General features: G+C 40.3%; 1 pseudogene; it reads right to left on the bottom strand.

Moving 5' to 3' along the window:
* LOC115678551 (ubiquitin C-terminal hydrolase 12-like) overlaps positions 1–18,484 on the bottom strand; it is a 47,729-nt pseudogene extending 29,245 nt beyond the window's left edge.
* Positions 18,485–19,665: the final 1,181 nt, after the last annotated feature.

Here is a 19,665-nt window from a genome sequence, read left to right on the forward strand (position 1 = left end):
AAAAGGCCTGTGCATCTTCTGAATATACACCACCACAAGTATATACCTTTATTATAGTATATAATTGGGCTTGTGCTTTGATCTTTCTCTTTTCCTCCTCCTCTTCTTCTTCCTTCTTCGACCTCATCTAAAGACAATAAGAACATAACTCCAACCCACAAACGTCCCCAGCTACATGGACACATAAGGAGAATAGGAGTAGCATTCTTCAAGAAAGAAATTACCCTCAAATGTTCTGCAATATCCTTCTCATCAATGTGACATATTAGTTTGTCCTTGTCACTCTCACGTATATACACAAGCATGTACGCATTTGAGAATTTGAAGCGACTGTTGCTGAAACCAGGATCGGTCTGCGGCAACTGAAAGAAAACAGATAAGAAATAAGTAAGTTCATCACAAGTCAGGGCAGATAATCAATTTCAGAATCAGTGTAACATATCACCTCCTCCTCTCCCTCATACTGCTCTTCCAAAGCCCACTTTGAATCTTCTTTAGTCACCCGTTCATCATCAAATTTAAACCTGAAAGAGGGAGTCTCAAAAGATGTGCTACTGATTACACCAAATGTTCCAAACTAACCAACCAATCACCTAAACATGCATGCAAAGCATTGTTACTGTCAGAGTTCAGGAAAAAATTTCTTGACAATATCTTGAGACGAAGATTGATAAAAGGAAAGAAGTCAAAGATGGGACATGTCATAATGTAGCAAAAAGACTAGAAAAAAGGGTTGTGGTAAGTAAAACTATCAATCTTATTACAAAGCCAAGTTCACAAATCAATATAGGCAAGTGCGATAGTGTGCGCGCGCGCGCGCGCGTGCGTGTGAGAGAAATGATGAATTCTATTTTGTAGTCTTCACCTTACATGAAGCGGATTAACTTCAAGGTTGCGGTGACAACTAGATCAAAATCATAATTGGTTGGGGAAAAAAGTCATGGATATGAAGATTCGCCAACGGAGAAATAAATGATATTGTGATCATACTACAAATAAAGGAATATATATGTAAGCATCCCTTATATTTTATGTTTTCAAATATATCGCATAACAAAAGTTCATGCGATTATAAATAAGATATCCAATATCCATCACAGAAAGTGTATTCATTCATCATCTCATTTCGAAACCAAATCAAGCATATACTAACTTTTTAGAATTTCAAATTGTGTTCAAAATATGCTTTAAAGTACACAGAGTCTAATCATAATTGATTTGTGTTATTAAGATATGCTTCAGGAAAGCAGAATGAGTATATATTTGTCATTTTTTTATCGCCAATTAATCAAATGTGAACGCTTGAAATTGAAACTCATTGAATATGATTTGAAAGACTCGAAATTAAGGCATCTGGGCATTGATCCAGTCTTGTGATTGTCCTTTTCAGGCAAAATTACAACATAGTAATCGGACAAAGTTGGTAATAATCATGCGTTGAAGCATGCTTACAGAACATTAACATTGAGAAGTAGATTGAAACATTGAACCATTGACTGACTTAAAATTGAAATTTACATATGATTTTGATTTGTTGGCCGTTGCTATTATAGTTTATTGCGATTCCACCAGAATCTTATTATTATCACTCCTTTATAATGCAGTCAGTGCTTCACCGCAAAAGAAGTGATAACCAATCCTTACTAAGCTAAGAATTTCTTCCACACCACCGACTCTAACTTGCCTACATTATTTCAGGTTGTTTGAATTTGAAAGAATGATGGCAATTGAAGTCTTGGATGCAGATGCCTGAGATTGCGTTTGGCAGGTGAAAAATATTGAACATTTGGAGCTTCTGTTCTCATGCTTGATTCTAGTAATTAAAAAGGACTTAACAATGATTGAGATCTTGAGGTCACTGAACTTGCCCAATGGTGATTCCCATTCCAGGTGTTACAGAACCCATATTTCAGCTTAGTTATTCATATAAAATCAAAGGAATCATTCAGTAGGATTTTTCTGGCAGAGAAAAAGGTCTGATGATCTTTATCGCGAGAACATGCCAATTTGTCTAAACTCCAAACAACAATAAGATGCAACAAAGCCCTTTGCTTGGTAATTTATTTGAACAAGATGATGAAAAGAACACATACCATTGATCAGAGAGCATGGGCCTGACAAAGGCATAATAATGCCCGCCATGCACACCACCACCACCACCGTGAACCAAGACACTGCCCAACACGTCAAGGATAAGCTCAGTCACTGATATAAATTATCAAATTTCACGCATGTCAAGAGACGCATACACTGCCACATGCAAAACCATACATGAAAGCTTCTCTGCTACTTCACCTCCAACCCCCATCCCCAACAAAAATACCTCTTATAAGTGGTCATTTTCACAAAAACAATAAAAAAGAAAAGAAAACCCAGAAACATTCTTAGAAGAGTGCTTTGTAATCAAAACACAAGTACGATAAAAACCAAATGAAAAAACTCAGTGTTAAACAAACAAAAGTGACGCACTTGTATAAAGTGTGTGGCTGTGAGCTCAAATGGAGTATAACCATGAAAAACTGTAAACAACATTATAATTTAGTATCAAAGAGATGCTTCCAGAAGGTGGCTTTCTTCTTCTTTTTTTGTGGTTTTTTTTTGGTAGGTGGGAGAGATGAAGCGAAGTTCAATAAGCAGGGGGGAAATGGCAGCCAAGAAAGAGGCCATTGTGCAATTGTGATGAAAAGGTCAAACCTGTGAAGAGAATAAAGGCTGCGTACACTCCTATCTGCATCTGGTGACAAATATTTTCCATCGTATCTGTCTAAGTCCAGCTGAAGAGGGAATTCATAGCGATCATTTATCTGAAACAAAATTTGTTAGGAGCATGAAACTGAATGGATCCATTTCACAGCCAAAAGAAAGAACAAGACTGGCACCAATGGATCCCAACGTAAAACAACACAAGAACCAAAGATGCTAGCTAAATAGCACATTTAAAAATTGGAACTTTACACAAAGTGTCAGAAACAAAAAAGGAGAAGGAGAATGCAAAAAAATTCTTTCTATTAATCTGATTAATGCTTATCCAAAATCATTTTAAAGCAGCAACATAGGATCTTGTCTTACAAGGAAAATGTTAAAGAGAATTCCTAAAACACTTATTAAGGGTCGTTAATTTTGCTTTGGAAACACAAACATTCCTATTTGACGCATGTCACCTCTTCTGGAATATGTTCCTTTTCAATTTCCAAGATGTGTTGATGTGGTTATTACTAATTTTAGTAGTCTTGACTAGTGCCCTTGGGGCACTTGTTAACTGACCCTACATAAAGTGTTAGTTGTAATCATTAGACGCAGGATAACACGTGCGAAAAGAACGATTAGATTAGGTCCAACTACCGACAATTCTTCAACATAATCTCCACCAAATTCAAAAGTTCAAATAATGGCCTCCATCTATTTCAGTCAAATACCAAAATAAATTAATCATGTATATATCTGGACACTGACCTTAACCACAGTGTCTTGGATAAAATCATATTCAAACCGCTTAAGGTGAAGTTGCAAAACTCGGGGAAGTCAATAAACAAAACGCCCTTCTTTGCATCCTGACATGACAAGAACAAAAATTCAAAACACAAAATGACCACATCCTTCAATTTATAGTTGACCATTCATTTATTTACAAGAAAGCTGTGCAGGTCAATAGCCTATCTGCCACTTTCCAAGAAAGATGCTAAAGAAGAACATCGAAGAAATAAGCAAAACAACATTAAAAAAAACCGAATCAAGCGGTGACCACAGGGAATAGACTCTGCATTAAAAAAAAAATCCTAATCTGACAGTAACTGATAAAATTAGCTTAGTAGAACAATGAAAAAGTTGAGCCGTCTCCGCTAGTGAATCTCAGAAGACAAAAGTTGAAATTGGTATATAATCCACAGTTCATAAGTAGGATCCACTATGACCCTGAAATGCCAGTAGAAACAGAAGCAACCTTCTGGCTTAATATCTCATAGGCGACAGAAGAGAAAGAAAACAATATCAGCTATTTCATATCAAGTATCTTGTGGCCCAGTTCCCGGATACAAGACATCCATCTAAGGATATCTACGAACATGTTTACTAACCTGCAAACCGTGTTCCTCAGCTTGGTATTTGTTGTCACCTTCAAGACGTTCAACTTCTACATATTTGTCAAAAGAAGCATAAACATCCCGACACCCTTTAACATCAAGCTGTAGATCTGCCATATAAACATAGAGTTTAAAACCCTCTAACTATATAATAACATTATCATGAAAATGCGAACAAGGAAACAACCAGACAAAATCTCAAACTTTTGGCATGAACATTACCGCAAAAAGATTCCTTTCTGGTTGATTTATGGTCTACATTGATGCACTCAATATAATTCATATGATGACCCTCAAATAATTGCTGTATTGTGCCCTCAACCACAGTTCCCTGGATCCATAAAGCACAACTTAAAGATTGAATATGAAAAGTTTAAGCTATGACCTCACATACCTTCATTTTATCCTCAAGCTTTTCACACAAGACTCTATTCAGTTCTTGAACATCGTGTTGCATCAATGAATCAGAAGTATCCCATCCAAATGATCTTGTCAGTTCTTTTGTCGTGACACTGCTATCATGATATTGCAGCTTATAGAACAAACTCTGAAGAGCCAACGGAATGCTTCCAGAAGGCATGTCATGCTCAGTTGTTGGCATATGGTATACAGCCTGAAATATACAAAATCAAGATGCATTACCAAATTACCATGTTATCACTCAAATTCAAAGGAGTAATGGAAGAGTTCTGACCATTCTAAAGTATGGTATATGGTACAAAGTCTGCAACAAAGAGTTCATATAACCGGTGGCTCCTTGGTTCTTAAGTCCAACATAACCAGTCTCCTTTCTTGAGTCGCATGACCAGTACTCCAGAACCTTGCACACAGCAACCTCAGCTTCCACGACAACTGTATCATTTACCATATATCCTCTACCAGGATCATATAGCTCACCAAGAGGCATGAAGGATGTAAAACCCCAGTCACGCTCTCTCACATTGAACTGATGTTGCGTATCTGGAGAATTTCCATACGTTATTTCGAAGACAATAAGAATAACTTAAGTAAAATGAGAGTGAGAATGAGTAATCTCTAAATCAAGATAACTAGATGCAGTGAGCCAAACTAATTGAAGGCGTGGAATATACTGGCGAACTTTCAACCTTGGAGAAGCTTATGTAACCTAGGTACAACCAAGTAAGCAGATGGCCCCTAAGTAACAACTTGGCAGCCTAATAGCACTCATCTCATTCCCATAATGGAGATGCTACATCATAATCACAAGCACAGCATAAAGCTAAGGGGGATACTGTAGGACTGGTCACCTCTTATAAGCTGAACAAGTAAGAAAGCACAGGCCTGATATAAGCCACAGAACAATTACATATGCAGCAGTAGCTATATTGGCCCGCCTGCCTTCAACAAAATGACTAATTTTTCCAGGTGAAAGAAAGCAGATCTCCAAGAAAGAAGAGATACATAGCTAGGGAAAGCCCTACAATTCAATCATGCACACTAGTTCCATGATGGTCTTTTCACAATCCGACCAAGGAAATGCTACAAATCAAGGCAAACAAGAAATACCCATCCCAGGTAAAGACAGACAATCTTAAGGAAAATCGAGAGAATAATCGAACTACATCCCCTCCCATTCTTCTCAAGCAATGGAAATGATGCCCACACTGGTGGTTGGTTGAGGGACGGGTGGTGAAGATGAGATGAGAAATATTCTCCTCACTTCAATATCAATTTTTGTAGACCGAACAAGGCAAATGATACCCACATATATACATTTTCATTTTGTTGCTCTCGGTATTAACACTGTAGAAATTTAGGAGAAATTGTTCTAAGTTTTATTCTCCAGAAGGACATCTTAATTACATGAGGCCTCTGGCCTTTTATAGCTGCTCGTCCAGTTAATTATTTTGTGCTAACTACCGAAGCAAAAAGCCAGATATACTAGCCATAAATCTAGTTAGTATCTGCTGGTTGAAACAAAAAAATATTAACAACACCCTAAAACTTAGGAAACAAATTCCTAAAAGCTAACAAACAAAATCCTAAAAATCTGGAAAACTAACCGAACTTCTGCTGCTAACTAAAAAATCTGGTTCTGATTTTCAACACTCCCCCTCAAGCTGGGTTATGAATGTCTAGCATACCCAGCTTGCACCTTAGAGTCTCGAAACTATTTCTGGATAAAACCTTAGTCAATATATCCGCTGTTTGATGATTGGTTGGAACATACAAGAGCTTCAATATTCCTTCATCGAGTTTTTCTTTGATGAAATGTCGATCAATCTCCACATGTTTTGTTCTGTTAAAGGGTAAAAAAAAGGGTATAATGGTCTTTGGGATTTTGATGTGTGTATATATACCGTACTTTTTGATCAATAAAATAAATTATTATTCCGCTAACATGGTATTAGAGCCTGAACCCTAAAATTACCGTCGTTCACCACCGACCACCGTAGAATACAAGGCCGGCGACCTCATCCACCGTAGAACCCAAGACCGGCGACCTCATACAAGGCCGGCGACCTCATCCCGGCGTCCCACCGAAGCTCCGATGAGCCAGATCTGAGGTCGTCCAGGCCCGACGACCCCATTTCCGGCGCCGATTTAAGTCCTCCAGGCGTCGATCGAACGTTTCCAGGCCAGGCGACCCACTTCGACGTCTTCTGACATCACTAGATGAGGAGCAACCCCTTCTGATGGCTTCTGATTGAAGTGGAATCGAAAAAAAAAAAAAAAAAAGAGGTGAATGTGTTCTAAAGTTTGACTTGGTTGCTGATATGCTTGAGGGAAGGGAGATTATTGCTGTGTATGTTGGTTTGGATGATTGGATGTGATGTTGGTTTGGCTAATTGGCTGATTACGTGTGGTGCTATACATGTAGATTGAGAGAGGGGGGGCTGAGTACTGTTGCGTATAACTACTGATGTGCCGAACTGATGTGTTGATTGGTTCGGATTTGGTCGATCATTTTGAAGTGTATGGTTTGATTCGACTGGTGTTGGTTTTCTGATTTACGTGAGGTTGAACGTTTTTTGATTTGGTTGGTGATCAGTGTTGTGATAGGTTGTGGAGCTTTGTTCCTGGTTTAGTGTGAGTGTTTGATTATGGCAAATAAGAACAAAGGAGTATTGACTGAAGTCGTATCTACATCTTCTAATCGTTTGACTGAGGAAAAATTAGCTGGGGTCACCAACTTTCAGCATTGGAAGAGAATTGTGGTGATAGTATTGACCGGAAGAGAGCAAAATCACCATTTGACAGGTGCACGAACTGCTGCTGATACTAAATGGGATACCATGGATGCCAGAATTCTTGGACAAATGTGGAATTCTATGGAATCTCATGTGGCTGCCTTAGTTACACATGCCACTACTGTTAAGGATTTGTGGGATTACTTGAATGTCCTTTATTCTGGGGAAAATAATCTCTCAAGGATCTATGAAGTCTCCCAAGATTTCTTTAGAGCTGACAGAAAGAATCGGTCTCTTACTCAATTTTTTGCTGATTTTAAACAAATGTATGAGGAGTTTAATCATCTTTTGCCAATTACCTCTGATGTTAAGACAATGCAGGAGCAACGAGAACAATTGGCTGTTATGGGATTTTTGGGAGCACTTGGACCAGAGTTCGATGCAGTTCGTTCACAAATTCTTGGAGGAAATACTGTGCCTTCACTAACGGAGACCTTTTCTCGGGTCTTAAGGGTTTCACGTGAGTCATCTAAGGATATATCCCCCACAGGTGATAGTTCTGCCTTGGCAGTCCAAGGAAATCGAGGTGGTGGTCAAGGTCGTGGTGGTGGTCGTAGTGGCCGTGGCTTTAATAGTGGTGGTAGTGGCCGTGGGTTCAATAGAGGCCAATCACAGTCATACGGTAGCATCTCTAGTGACAAAGGGAGTAATACCGGACTTGCACGAACATGTCATTATTGTGGTATGCCTGGACATATTCAGCGTTTTTGCTATAAGCTTCATGGAAAACCCTCTTATTCGGCTGTCGCTAATGTAGCCAATGCAGTAGAGTTGGGTGTTTCTTCGCAGTCTTCTGAAGGAGAAACACTGATTAGAATGTCAGAAGAGGAACTTGCCAGGTACAATCAATTCCAGATTTCTCAGCCAGTTTCCTCTTCCACAGCTACTTTTGCTCAGATAGATAATGCAACAGCATGTCTTTCATCTACCTCTCGCCCCTGGGTCATTGATTTAGGTGCTACCGATCATATGACTGGATCTTCAGGTATCTTTTCTGTCTTTCACGAGTCTTCATCTAGTGTTACATTAGCTGATGGCTCTCTGTCCACAGTAAAAGGGATAGGCACAGTTCCACTGACATCCTTCATATCTTTATCCTCTGTCATGTACCTCCCAAATTTTCCATTTAACCTTATGTATGTTGGTCATCTTACCAAAGAATATAACTGTTCTATAACCTTCTATCCTGTTTCCTGTGTTTTTCAGGATTTGAAGACGAAGAAGACGATTGGTAAAGGACATATGTCAGAGGGACTATATGTGTTTGATAATGCTACCAGTGTCGCTTGTTCAGCAGTTTCTCCACATCAAGTTCACTGTCGCTTGGGACATCCCTCTTTAGCAAGTTTGAAGAAACTTGATTCTCGGTTTCATTCTTTATCTAGTTTTGAGTGTTAGTCGTGTCAGTTTGGAAAATTGCATCGTATTAGTTACAGTCCAAGAGTCAATAAACAAGCTTCTCGGCCGTTTTCTTTAGTTCATTCTGATGTTTGGGGTCCATGTCCTACTGCTTCAAAGTTGGGTTTCAAGTACTTCGTGACTTTTGTAGATGACTATTCAAGAGCCACTTGGCTATATCTAATGAAAAGTCGTTCTGAATTATTCTCTATTTTTTGTGCGTTTGTTAATGAAGTACATACTCAATTTTCTACTTCTGTCTGCATTCTTCGAAGTGATAATGCCAAGGAGTATTTTTCTAGAACATTCTCTGAATTCATGTCCCAACGGGGCATTCTTCATCAATCTTCTTGTTCGGATACACCACAACAAAACGGTGTAGCCGAAAGGAAGAACCGTCACTTGTTAGAAATTACTCGTTTGATGTTTGAAATGAAGGTAGATAAATCCTTTTGGGCTGATGCTGTTATGACAGCATGTTATCTTATCAATCGCATGCCGTCCTCTGTTCTTAAGGGTGCCACTCCTCACTCTCTTCTTTTTCCTTCTGACCCTTTGTTTCATTTGCCACCTCGTATATTTGGTTGTGTTTGTTATATTCGTGACCATCGTCCAGGACTTTCCAAACTTGATCATCGATCTCTTAAATGCATTTTTGTTGGGTATTCTCGTACACAGAAAGGTTACCGTTGTTATTGTCCTTCTTTGCGTAAGTACTTCACCACTGTAGATGTTTCCTTTTTCGAGTCTACTGTCTATTTTGATAATTCGATGGAGACTCCTCAGTGGATGATGATTCCTTAACATATGTTATTATGGAATCAACACCCACTTCGGACTTTCCAGTTATTCCTCCACCTGTCCAGTATGTTTATAGTAGACATCCTCGTCAGCATGTGGAGCCCCCTGCAGATGTACCTCAGCCTATCTCATCTACTTCGTCTTCTCAACCTGAGGTAAGTCGGTCACATACTGATCTCGATATTCCTATTGCTCATCGCAAAGGAGTTCGTAGTTGTACCAAACACCCTATTGCCCAGTTTGTCTCATATTCTAGTTTATCTACCTCTTGTCGAGCTAGTCTAATGACCATTGATAATCATCCTATTCCTAAAACTGTTGCTGAAGCATTATCTAGTCCAGGCTGGAGGGCAGTTATGGAAGAGGAATTACAAGCACTGGACCAAAATCAGACTTGGGATCTTGTTCCTTTGCCTGCAGGGAAAACAGCCATTGGATATAAGTGGGTATATACTGTTAAGGTTAACCCTGATGGTTCTCTTGCTCGTCTCAAAGCTAGACTGGTTGCTAAAGGGTATGCATAGGTTTATGGGGTTGATTATGGTGATACTTTTTCTCCGGTGGCTAAGATGACCTCTGTTCGTCTTTTGTTTTCTTTGGCCGCTTCTGCTTGTTGGCCTCTGTTTCAGCTCGATGTAAAGAATGCCTTTTTTCATGGAGATTTACAGGAAGAGGTGCATATAGAGCAACCACCAGGGTTTGTTGCTCAGTGGGAGTCTGGTCATGTTTGTCGCTTAAACAAATCTTTATATCGCTTGAAACAGTCTCCCAGAGCCTGGTTTAGGAAGTTTACTGAGGCGGTACTCCAGTTTGGGTTGTGTAGATGTACTGGAGATTATTCTATGTTTTATCGAGTTTCTAGAGCTGGTCGGATATTCCTTGTAGTTTATGTGGATGATATTGTCATAACTGGAAATGATTCTACAGGGATTAAAGAGTTGAAAAGGTATTTGCAACAGCAGTTTCATACAAAGAATTTGGGTCTTCTTAGATATTTTCTGGGTATCGAAGTAGCACGGGCGAAGAAAGGTATTTATATCTCACAACGAAAATATGTTCTGGATTTGCTTACAGAGACAGGTATGCTAGGTGCTAAACCACTGGATACACCAATGGAAGTGGGCTCTAAATTGACGGCAAAGGATGGTGAGCTGTTGGATGATCCGGAGAGGTATCGAAGACTTGTTTTAAAGCTAAATTATCTAACTATCACTCGACCTGATGTTTCTTTTCCGGTGAGTGTTGTGAGTCAGTTTATGTCTTCTCCCCGTACCTCACATTGGGCTGCTGTAATCAAAATTTTGAGATACTTGAAGAAAGTTCCCGGTCGTGGTCTCATTTATCAGGATCATGGTCACAGAAAGGTGGAAGCCTTCTCAAATGCTGATTGGGCAGGATCTCCTATAGATAGGAGGTCTACGTCGGGGTATTGTACCTTTGTAAGAGGAAACCTAGTATCTTGGAAGAGTAAGAAGCAAAGTGTTGTGGCTAGATCAAATGCAGAATTAGAATACAGAGCTATGGCTCAAGCTACCTGTGAGCTAGTTTGGATGCGTCAATTATTAGTTGAACTTGGATTCGAAAACCCTGCGCCAATGGAGTTGTGGCGTGATAATCGAGCAGCTGTCCATATTACCTCAAATCCAGTTTTCCATGAGCGTACCAAGCATATCGAAGTTGATTGCCACTTTGTCCGTGAGAAACTTCAAACTAGAGTTATTTCTACTAGTCATGTTAGGACCGGTGAACAACTAGCTGATATTTTCACCAAATCTCTAGGGGGAAGTAGGATTGAGTAAGTAGGATTGAGTATATCTGTAACAAGCTGGGCATGCTTGATATCCATGCTCCAGCTTGAGGGGGAGTGTTAAAGGGTAAAAAAAAGGTTATAATGGTCTTTGGGATTTTGATGTGTATATATACCGTACTTTCTGATCAATAAAATAAATTATTATTCTGCTAACATGTTCTATCATGATGAACCGAGTTCTTGGCAATCTCAATAGCAGTTTTGTTGTCACATAATAATAACATGGTATTGGTATTAGTGAATCCTAGTTCATTTAAGACTCTTCTCAGCCACAAGCCTTCACATATTCCTTGACACATTGTTCTAAACTCCGCTTTAGCGCTGCTCCTAGCAACAACGGGTTGCTTCTTGCTTCTCCAAGTAACCATGTTGCCCCACAATAAGGTACAATACCCTATTGTCGACCTTCGGTCCGTGAGAGATCCAGTCCAATCTGCATCCGTGAAAATCTCTATGTTTCTCTCCTTTGTTTTCTTAAAGTAAAGCCCTCTTCCAGGACTTCTCTTCAGGTACTGTAAGATTCGAAAAACTGCCTGCAGGTGCTTCTCTGTTGGTTGGTTCATGTATCTACTAACAATACTTACTGCAAAACCAATGTCTGGCCGAGTATGTGAGAGATAGATTAGTTTGCCAACTAATCTTTGATACCTCCCTTTGTCCGTTAATGGTCCTTCTTCCATCTCGGTTTTATAGGTAGAATCCATGGGGGTGTCAGCTGGTTTACACCCAAGCATACCGGTTTCCTTCAAGAGATCAAGAGTATACTTGCGTTGGGAAATTGCAATCCCTTTCCGTGACCGAGCTACCTCCATACCTAGGAAGTATTTGAGTTGACCTAGGTCTTTAACCTCGAATTCTTGTGCTAAGATATTCTTCAATTTTCCAATCTCCTCCAGATTGTCACCAGTTAGGATTATATCATCAACGTATACGATCATTATTGCTCTTCTACCTTCAGCTGACTTCTTGACAAACATTATATGATCTGTTTGACATTGAGTGAAATTCAACTTCTTAACGACCCTTGTTAACCTCTTGAACCAAGCACAAGGTGATTGCTTTAGGCCGTATAGGGATTTCTTGAGTTTGCACACCTTATTGAAGCTCTCTTTAGTGTCAATTCCAGGTGAGACCTCCATAAATACTTCTTCCTCCAATTCCCCGTTTAAGAAGGCATTCTTTATATCTAATTGCTGTAGGGGCCGGTCCAAGTTAGCTGCAAAAGAGAGCATCACTCGAATGGAGTTTAGTTTGGCCACCGGAGCGAAGGTTTCTTCGCAGTCTATTCCATATGATTGTGTGAATCCCTTAGCGACCGGTCTTGCCTTGAAACGATCAACACTACCATCGGCGTTGTGCTTAACTGTAAAGACCCACTTACATCCCACCAATTTCTTCCCAGCTGGCAATTCTGTATATTCCCAAGTCTTATTCTTCTCAAGTACATGAATTTCCTCAAGAACCGCTCTTTTCCACTCAGATTGAGCAAGTGCCTCCTGGATATTCTTGGGAATTTGAATGTCGCTCAACGTTGAAACAAATGCCTTGTATTTCGGAGACAACTTTTCGTAAGACACAAAGTTGTTGATGGGATGTTGAGTGCACTGTCTCTTCCCCTTCCTAAGAGCAATAGGCTGATTAAGATCATCAAGTACGGCAGAATTTTCTGAGTTTGCAGGAGTATTACCTTCATCGACTGTGGGTCTTGAACTCGGATCTGTCTCTTGAGCCGGCCTTGATGTAGTACGGTCCTCCAACTCCTTTTGAGTCTTCCGCCTAGAGTAGACAATTACCTCTTTATTTTTGTCTTGTGTAGCATCTTGAATGGGTAGACACGAAAGACTTTCGGATGATGGAATGGGTAGACACAGAAGACAAGGAGAATTTGTTTGTTGTGACCCGAGTGACCGAGAAGTGTCCCAAAAATAATATTCCTCGCAACTCTCCCCCTGAATGATATTTTTGGAGTGAAAGGGCTGGTGCTCAAAGAAAGTAACATTCATGGTGGTATAAAAACGCTTTGTTTGTGGGCAATAACACTTATATCCACTTTGATTTGGAGCGTATCCTAGAAACACACATTTGAGGGACTTAGGATCTAGCTTGCTGCGATGTTGCTGATTTATATGAACAAATGCTGTGCAGCCAAATACTTTGAGTAGGATATGTGAGGCAAAATGAATATGTGGGTAGGTATGAAGTAGCCTCTGAAATGGTGTTCAGAAATCTAGAATACGGGAAGGCATACGATTGATGAGATATGTGGCTGTTAACACTGCTACTCCCCAAAAATGTTGAGGAACATGGGTGGCTATCATAAGAGAACAAGCGACTTCCAAAAGATGCCTATTTTTTCTCTCCGCCACTCCATTTTGCTGTGGAGTTTCTACACGAGCTAATATGTATGATACCATGGCTATTTAGACATGACCCGAGCTGTGAGTGAAAGTATTCTCTCCCATTATCCGTTTTGAAAACTTGGATTTTTGTGCTGAATTGGGTTTGGATCATTTGGTTGAAGGTTTGAAAAATTCGGCCAATATCTGATTTTTCTTTCATCAGAAAAAGCCAAGTGAGTCTTGTGTGATCATCAATGAAGGTAACAAACCACCTAGAACTAGTAATATTATTGACACGAGAAGGTCCCCAAATATCGCGATGAATCATGTGAAATGGATGAGAAGACTTATAAGGTTGCAAAGGGTATGAACTGCGAGTATGTTTGGATAATTGACACACCTCACATTGAAATTTTATTGAATCTTTATTGAACAAAGAAGGTAGCAACCTTTTTAAGTACGAGAAATTTGGATGACCTAACCTATAGTGCCACAATCTTACTTCACTCTCTTCCTTAGCACGAGATGCTACACATGACATCTTCTTGTTTTTCCATTCTGAGGCATTAACTCGCAGAAGGTAGAGGCCCGCATCCATCTCAGCACTGCCAATCGTCATCCCCGAGTTCAAAACCTGAAATTCACGTGTGGAAAAAATTTAGTAATGCAGCCTATATCTTTGGTTAACTTGCTGATGGAGAGAAGATTATAGCTGAGTTTGGGAATAAATAATACTGAATTCAGTGTTATATCTTTTGAAATAACCACTAATCCAACACCAGCCACCTTTGAGCAAGAACCATCAGCAATTCGAACGCTAGTGCCGTTTTGACATGGATTGTACTCGTTGAACACTATGATATCTCAAAAGCATTTGTTTCGGTTTGGACTATGTTGCTTCTGCTCTCCCGATCTTGAGTAGGACGTGAGGCTGATGGCTTCCAATCATCTGGCCGACCATGAAGTTTCCAGCATGTGTCTTTTGTGTGACCTGTCCGTTTGCAATGATCACACCACGGACGACCACCCTTTCGCTGGTTGTTGTTGTTTGACTGAGTGCCTCGACTGTAGGATGGTTGAGATCCTCGGGCTATTAAGGCAGAATTTTCTGGATTGGTCTGGTTTTTTGAACAACCAAGCATCACCTTTCGCCGAGTCTCTTCTCTCCTGACCTCCACAAAAACTTCTCGTACATTAGGTAGGGGCTTTATGCTCAGAACTCGTCCACGTACCTCATCAAGCTCTTGATTCAAGCCTAACAGAAATTTATAGATGCGTTCTCGATCTTGAATCTGCTTGTACCGCTTGCTATCTTCAGGACAACTCGACATCATATCTTCCAGCATGTCAAGTTGCTGCCAATGACGCATGAGTTGGTTAAAATAATCAGTGACCGAAGATTCCCCTTGCCTTAGATCATGAAGAATGCCCTTGATCTCGAAGATAGCTGAGGTGTTATCTTTGTTGGAATAAGTTTCATGAACAGCATCCCAAATCTCCTTCGCTGTCTGGTAGTACATGAAATTCTCCCATGTTTCATTCGTCATTGAATTTAGCAGCCAGGACATCACCATGTTATTTTCCACCTTTGGGCTCGTCTCCTCAGGTTGTACGGCAGCTCCAGTTAGGTAATCTTCTTTAACTTTTCCACAAACGAAAATCATGACAGAATGGGACCATTGATTGAAGTTGTGACCGGTAAGTTTATGACCGGTGATGAGAAAAGTTCCCCCTTCGGATACATTGATAGGTTGGGTAATCAAAGGAGAGTTCTGAGCTTTAGGGCATGAGGTTTCACTCTCAACCTCACTTGCCATTGTGGCTCTAGGGTATTTTGTCACGGTGGAAACACTCAGAGATATGGTAAAAAAGAATGGTCCAGATCGAGCTCTGATACCATGTAGAAATTTAGGAGAAATTGTTCTAAGTTTTTATTCTCCAGAAGGACATCTTAATTACATGAGGCCTCTGGCCTTTTATAGCTGCTCGTCCAGCTAATTATTTTGTGCTAACTACCGAAGCAAAAAGCCAGATATACTAGCCATAAATCTGGTTAGTATCTGCTGGTTGAAACAAAAAAATATTAACAGCACCCTAAAACTTAGGAAACAAATTCCTTAAAGCTAACAAACAAAATCCTGAAAATCTGGAAAAATAACCGAACTTCTGCTGCTAACTAAAAAATCCGGTTCTGGTTTTCAACAAACACCATTGAAACGAAAGCCATGATTGGAGGATAACTATATCTTCAGCCAAGATATGCAGGATCACAAGCCAAAGAAAGAAAGTGGCCAGTCAACAAGTGAAATACTTGACCAAAAAAAAAATTGAAATACAACAAATAGCTTATTGAAGCAAAGTAACTAAGAAGCCACTTAATTGTATTGAACATTTTCTCTACAAGCGATACGACAATTGAAGCAAACTACCGCTGCAACAAAACGCGACATAAGTTCATCCCGGTTCAATGCAGTCTACAAACCGACTCTAGATACTTTTTCTTCCACAAAGGCCCCCACGACTATTCTGCCATCCTGAACTGCATGGCTTTCAACTTCAGTCTTCAAGCCCATCTTTCATGACAAAGGGTCCATTAGTAATTTTCTATTGCCTGATTTTATTCTACCCATTTTCTTACGAAAAAACTGTTAACTGTTGACGAGGACAATTGGTTTGCCCTTTTATGAGCACGCGCCATTATTGACACTTTGTACTTCCCCTCCAAGCCCAAAAACTTGCAACTTCTGCCTTTGGAGTATTTTTTTTTTTCCACCTTGTTGATCTCTGTGGATTTCACTCATATCAATGAGCAAGGGCCATTTTGTTACAGAACTTTGTACTTCCCCTCCAAGCCCAAAAACTTGCAACTTCTGCTTCTAGAGTATTTAATCCACCTTGCTGATATCTGTGGATTTCTTTCATATCTCTTCCCTCCACGACCCCCCCGCGCAGGATTTCCTTTTATTGTAAGGAGAGTTAGACTTTAATATTCCTCCTACTAAGGGAGATCAGGTATAGACTAAACAAGTTGAGCACTACCAGATTTGTGAATTTTATTCTGCTGCTCTAACCACGAATTAAAGTTTTGATAAGGCAACAAAACATACTAGCAGGTTACCTATTTATTCTTCTGCCAACCAATACTAAACCACAAGCCAAAGACATAAGTAATGACATAACTATATCATCAAATTAGAAAGCATAAGTAATTAAAGAGCCACTTGCTCATATACCAGTAATTGCTGGGTAAACCATATGATTCTATATGACAGTTACGTACCCTTTCTCATTGTAAACTTGTTATTGATCTGATTCACCACAGCCAAACTAAACTGGGCGTATCGGCTCCATCCGTACGGCAGTATTGCTGAATCTGCTACATTTAAATATATTGATAAGTGGTCCACATTGTTTCCTTTTGGGAAAATAAGTATCCGCCTGTGGAGAGCAATCTAGTTAGTACAAAATACCATCGACCACTAAGGCTCTATTTGTTTCGCGGAAAATATAACATTTCTAGAAAATGTTTTCCAAGAAGGAAAATGACAATATTTTCCGGTATTCGGCTGAAACTTGCTATTTGGTATGGATGATTTTCTTCCGTACACTCCTTTTAATAATATTTTTTTATTCTTTTCTTTTCTTTTATTAAAAAATCGAATTTTGTATTATTATTTTTTCTTTTCTTTTCTTCTTTTTCTTTTTCTTTTCCTTTTTTTTCTTTTTCCTTATTCATGGGCCGGTCGCCGGCCATGGTAACGGCCGGCGAGGCTCGATCCTCCAGACTGGCAAGCTTGGGCCTCGCTGGCCTCTGGTGAGGCTCGAGCTCGCCTTTGGCCGGTCGCTGGCCAATGAAGAAGAAAAGAAAAAATATAATAAAAAAAACGAAAAAAAAAATTAAAAACATTCTTTTTTAAAAAGAAAAGGAAATTTTAAAAAGAAAAAATAAAAATAAGAGGAAAAGGTGTTTGGTGAAAAAAATGTTTGGTCAAGAAAGAGGATGGAAAATGTTTTCCCGTGTTTTATCCATTAGCGAAAAATATTTTTCTTGATTAGTTTATTTCCCATTAACCAAGCGCCGAAATTCGGAAAATATTTTCCTAGAAGTTATTTTTTTCGCGAAAAGAAAAAACTAACGGGAGCCCTAAAGTATCATCTCAAAATCATAAAATCACGGGGGGCACCGGGACAATTTCAATAAGCAGAGCCAAATTACCATTTGGAGCGGCCCACAACAAAAACCTCAGAATAATGCTTCCCCACCTTCAACCCAGCGAAGTTGTCGATTCTCCACTTGAGCTTCATCGAAGGAGGAGGGTCCTCCGGTTGGCTGATCCTCCGCCGCCGCCGCGCCGCCGGTGGCATCCGCTCGCGCCGCGCCTAAAACACTCCGGGAAAAAACCAATCAAACCCACCCGCATTACTCAACTAGACTAGCAGCATCCGCGCGCGAAATTCCCCCTCCCCCTACCGCCAACCGCAGCAGCGCCCACAAGGGAAACCCAGAAAAACGCTACGAGAAGCGAAGCGGCAGAAACGCTTTACCTTCCATCGGCCGAGCGCCGCCCTCGGCGACCGAATCGGGACGCGGGACCAGCATCATCTCTTCGTCCTCGTACTGCAAACAACGCGGAGCAAAAAGAAAACGACCCGTGAATCCTTGACGAAGGAGGAACTCGAGATTCTACGGATGGGCCAGCGCCGGAGAACCAGCGACGGTAGCGGAAAAGAAAGAGACGGAGGCGGCGATTACATCCATGGATCGTGATAGACCAAGCGGAGAGGAAGCGACCGCAGGGAGAGAAGATGGAAAGGACGACGGAAGGGGAAAGGAGAAAGGGAGCGTCGCGCGAAGAGAACCGCGTGGCTCGGGAGTTCCCGGGGGGGGGTTTTGCGGGAAGGCGAAGGGTAAGATTGTAATTGCGCGGTGGCTCTCTCCTCCGGCTGGGTGAAAAGCAGCAGGAATCCCCTGGTGCTTTCTTGATCTGACGTTTCCGCCTTCCTTTTTCTTTTCTTTGCTTTTTCTTAATGAAAGCACCAAAGCATCTTTGAAAATGCTTGCGTGTTACCTTACACGGCGATTAGAGACATTTTGAAAAGCATATAATTCTTAAAGTTTTAAGGAAAAAAATTAGAAATCTTAAAAAGGGAAAGAAGGAAGAAGAAAATCGAGCTTTTGGGTTCGAGGGAGAGTAGCTCTGTTAGAAGCGCCTCCACCTCCGTCGTCGCCGGTGCACCGTTGAGGTCCCAGCTGACATAGATATAAACCCCAACCTTTCTGTTGAATAAGGAAATCGTGATCTCGCGCGTGTGCGTGGCGCCTGAACTAGGCGAAGTCGTGGCCCTCGCTAGTTTCCAGCAAGGTCGACCATGACCTAGCCGCTTGCCGGCAAGGACCACTCCGGGTAAACTTATTGCACTGCTAAGATTTAGTAAATATGTAAGCTACCGACTTTAGTGGTAAGATCTTATCGGTAATGTCAAATTTCTAGACAACTCGATAACATATCAGGAACTAGAAACTTACTAGTGGAATTAGTGACCTACGGATACATGCTAGCATTTGGAGGAGCAATGTAGCAACCAATTAACCAAGTGAAGATATTATCAATGGCAAATGCTAAACAACTTGATAATTTACTATTGACTTAGAACTTAAACTTTGGTAATTTCCTTACTTGGTTAGTAACATGCTGCCCAAAAAACGAACCTACACTAAGATAGTGAGTTACTAATTTGTCTAGTACCTTTCTAAGTTCAATGGTAAGTTTCTATTTCCAATGATTTTTTTTTTCAAATTGTTTGGTATTTTATTGTGGGATTTGGTGTTGGTAAATTCATCAGATTGTTTTTAACTTACTATAGAAAAGCAGGCATTTTACTTCGTTTGAAGTTACTTGGGTTCGATGTTATTTTGAAATAACAAATTCCTTACGTTGTGGGTAACTTACTAACTTGTAAATGAACTTCTATTGGGAAGTCAATAATTCTAATGTAACTTACTAATTACACTGGTAAGTTTTTGT

The sequence above is a fragment of the Syzygium oleosum genome, unplaced genomic scaffold (assembly GCF_021117445.2).
Source record: "Syzygium oleosum isolate NSW1041296 unplaced genomic scaffold, Sole_v2.1 Sole_v2.10, whole genome shotgun sequence".
Classification (NCBI taxonomy): Eukaryota; Viridiplantae; Streptophyta; class Magnoliopsida; order Myrtales; family Myrtaceae; genus Syzygium; species Syzygium oleosum.